This window comes from Lactuca sativa, chromosome 4 (assembly GCF_002870075.4).
Source record: "Lactuca sativa cultivar Salinas chromosome 4, Lsat_Salinas_v11, whole genome shotgun sequence".
Lineage (NCBI taxonomy): Eukaryota > Viridiplantae > Streptophyta > Magnoliopsida > Asterales > Asteraceae > Lactuca > Lactuca sativa.
Window position 1 is genome coordinate 239712349 of NC_056626.2, and position 4246 is coordinate 239716594.

Here is a 4246-nt window from a genome sequence, read left to right on the forward strand (position 1 = left end):
AGTTTTCTTGGTATGGTGGGTTATTATCGGAGATTCATCCATGATTTCTCCAATATTGTTGTTCCACTAACACGACTAACCTAGAAGTCGGTGACATTTCGTTGGGGGCCTGCGCAACAGACAGCTTTTAAGACTTTGAGGCAGAAGTTGTGCAAGGCACCGATATTGACCCCGCCAGAGGGTGTTGAGGATTTCATAGTGTATTGCGATGCATCTATCACAGGCTTAGGCGCAGTGTTGATGCAGAGAGGGCGTGTCATTGCATATGCCTCGAGGCAGTTGAAGCCTTACAAGGCGAATTATCTGACACATGACCTGGAGTTGGGGGCAATATTTTAAGTGACCTACTCGATGAGTTGGGAGGCCTTAACTCGACGAGTAGGCTGGTAGATATGAAACCCTAATTTCTAGGGTTTGCACCATATTTAAACACCTTAACCCCAAGTTGTTGGCCTCATTTCCATCCTCCAAGTCCCTAACCTAAATCTCGAAACCCTAAAGCTTTTATGAGTGATTGTGATCCATTCTAAGTATTTTTAGTGTGTACTTGAAACCATTGAAAGAAGGAAAAGCTCGAGGACACAAGAAGGAGGTTATAGATCTCGAATCCTTGCCTCATCCACGACATTTTTCTGGTATAAAGCTTGAACCTTGCCTTGTGGTCATTTAGATCCCCATTTTGGATTTCCTTGCTTGTTTTTGGTCCAAATGATATGATTCTTGGGATTTCGACGTCCCAAGTGGAGAACACTTCAGATCTAGAGTCTTGAGGGGGTTTCATGGCATAAAGGTGCCAACTTTATGGCCATTGAAGTCCCATGCAACCTTGAGACCATCATTTTGGCCTTTTGGAGCTTCTAATGTCCATGAATGTAGAGAAAGCTAGGACTTTACGTGACATTTTTGTCCTTAGAGTCCAGATCTATGACCTCATGGGCTATCTTGTAGTTTTGGTGGTGTTTAGATTAAGACTTTGGCCTTTTGGGGTTAGGGTTTGTGCTTAATCCCTTTAGGAAAGGTATTAATGGGTAAAGTTGGAAACTTTACCCATTTAGGGGCATTTCCAGTCTAAATCTGGAGTATACGGTGTAGATATAAAGAATAATGGCTTAATGCATTAAGAAGAGTTAACAGATAAAAGAACTCGACGAGTTCATGGAAGAACTCGACGAGTTGTATTGAGGAGTTCCGATTATGTTGAAAATGAAGAACTTGGCGAGTTAGAGGAAAACTCGACTAGTTGGATCACGATTTCATGACTCTATGATCCTGGGGAACTCAACGAGTTGAAGGGAAAACTTGACGAGTTGAGTCAACTCGGAGCATTCACTTTGACTTTAACTTTGACTTGGACCAAAGTTGACCCTTAAGGGGTTATGTGACATCCCCATTTTTATGGACAGAAAAGACCGATTAGTTTATGCTTTATTTTGAAAATCAGAGTATCGTTTACAAAAATATGTTGCGGAATTTGTTCCCAGGAGAAACATGATAAATACATTATCAAAGCATTTTAGAAGAAATGTATTTTATTCCTTTGAGAACGTAGGGATGTCAACATCAATACAAAAGCATAAGCATAAATAGTACTTACATTCATTTACACTAGTGATCTAAATCTCCTTAATCTCTCAGTGTAATGTAGCTTCATATCGACACATGTGATACAAATAAACTGAGTGGGTCAGGTTGGGAAACCTGGTGAGTACATAGGGATTTCAATCCCACAATGTTATATCATATATATATATATATATATATATATATATATATATATATATATATATATATATATATTAGAACTCACAGGTATACAATTTCACCATGTATAAAGAACTCGTACCCCACCCCGTCAATCCTATCAATGACACTGTCCGTACACTCGGATCTAAAATTTATCTTTTTACTTAATTCATACTACTGGATCAAGTATGTCTAATCCATGCTCTTGGATCAATAACTGTGCCCATTCCATAATCTCGGACTAGGGAAAATTAACTATGCCTCAATCTATACTCCTGGATTAATGACAAATAACTATGTTCTATCCATACTCTTGGACTAAGGACAATTGTATATGTCTAAATCCATACTCCTGGATTAATGACAAATAACTATGTCCTATCCATACTCTCGGACTAAGGACAAATGACCATGTCTAATCCATGCTCCCGGATGAATGACATATTTTAAAGTTCTATTCTCTGTGTATAATGACTCCATGCGTTATATCTTCATCCTAGGTAATAATCATAACTTCTATGCTCCTTTGAATGAGTATCTAACTCTCAGACTTCTTGACCGTAGGCGGTGCTCAATCTTCCACCTGCTCTTTATTCTATGTTGGACTTCCAATCATAACCTTTGAGTTACAAAATCGATCCTGATTGGTGACTCCTACTTCTTCTTAAATAGACTTATCTAAAGAGAAGTTCTTTGATTACCACAATAGACTGATGGGTCATGTTGTAATGACCTCTCATCTTATGATTCAACACTTAGACTCAGGTCTTTTAGAGTCGAATTACAAAACAGAATATACCTTCCTTCATGTTCTAATGTGATATAATCACATTCTAGCATGTAGCACTTCTAGCTACAAGCTTCTTACCTTAGCAACGGTTACGATACTTCTATTGATCGCTTCGATTATCTTGCACTTCAATCGCCTGGCTTAAGTCAGATGTTACATCAATCTTGGTTCTTTGAACCACGTAATATACTCATCTTAGTCAGACTCGATTTGATATGACCACTAGGGTCGGATTAACAATAATCTTCTTAGTCATTACTGAAACGATGGTAACAACAGACATGAACAAAACATAATCAATTACTAGTGCCTTAATAACCTTGCGACTTTCCCTGATCCAAGCATAAGTTATGTGCTTCCGGTAGTATAGGCCTCTACTGTGACAACCCAAAGTTTATTCCGTTACATTACCCCCTTACAGTTAACGAAATATTCCATTTTATAAAAGTTCCGATTATCAGAGGTCGCCATATAAATAAATGTTTTATTTATTTATATTTTATGTCGTTAACGTCGTGATAAGGTAAATAAAAACACTTAGATTACATTTCCATATTAATTTGGAAAAAGTTATATTTTAATACGACCACTAAATCGGGTGCGACCAAAAGCCCCGTATAACGGCAATATCGGGTAGATTCCCATTGAGCCCCAACTCAAGCCCCTATATAAGGGGGAGTGGACTTCATTCCACTCTTTTCCCACTCCCATATCACCCTCTCTCTATACTCTCTCGCATAAAACACGTTTTTGACTCAAATCCGCAACCAAACGCCTCCTAAACGTAAGACCTTCAACCCTAACTTGTTCTAAACATGCAATATTGTTAGTATAGCTCAAAAATATCATGTAAAGGACAAAGAAAAGGAGTTTACGGCCTAAGAGCCTCCTTAGGCCGTAAACACCCCAAAAGTGGTCAAAAGTCTCGATTCTTCCTTATTTGAGCTTGGATACTAGTTAGGGAATTTATCTAGGAGTGTTTAAACAACAAAACACAAGGTTTTAGGGCATAGAAGAGAGTTTACGGCCCAAGCGCATGCTTAGGCCGTAAACACCTCTAAATCATGCCAAAATGCCCCCAAAACACTCCCAAACCACCCTTAGGCTTAATACATAAATTAGGGGCTTGCTATTTCGGGTTTGGAACATCCAAACACAAAGAAATGTGGGGTAAATTGGAGTTTACGGCCCAAGCAAGTACTTAGGCCGTAAACACCCCCAAACCTTGCCAAAAGATAGTTTTTGTCCCCTATGGCCTTGGAAAAATAGCTTGAATGCAATACCATTGTTTTAAGGGCCTTAAACTTCAATAAAACCAAAGGGATAGGAGTTCACGGCCATGAACTCCCATAGAGGTGGTTCATGGGTCGTAAACTCCCATTTAATGCCCAAATGGTGCCCAAACTCCTTCATTCGACTTGGAAAAATACCTAGGATTTATCCTCTACCATTTAAGACTTCAAAACACCAAAAGAATGAGTGTGTAGGAGCTTACGGCCGTAAGCTCCCTTTCTTAGGGTCGTAAAATCCTCAAAGGGTCTATGTGATGCCTTAAATCCATTCACACATTTTATAATTGGGCCTAGCAAAATTCCACAATTGATATGAGACATTTAAACACCCTAGAACACCCTCACCATGAGTTTACGGCCGTAAACCCATGGGGAGTTGTCCCAGGGTCGTGAACTCTATATATAGAGTTTACTCTTGAAG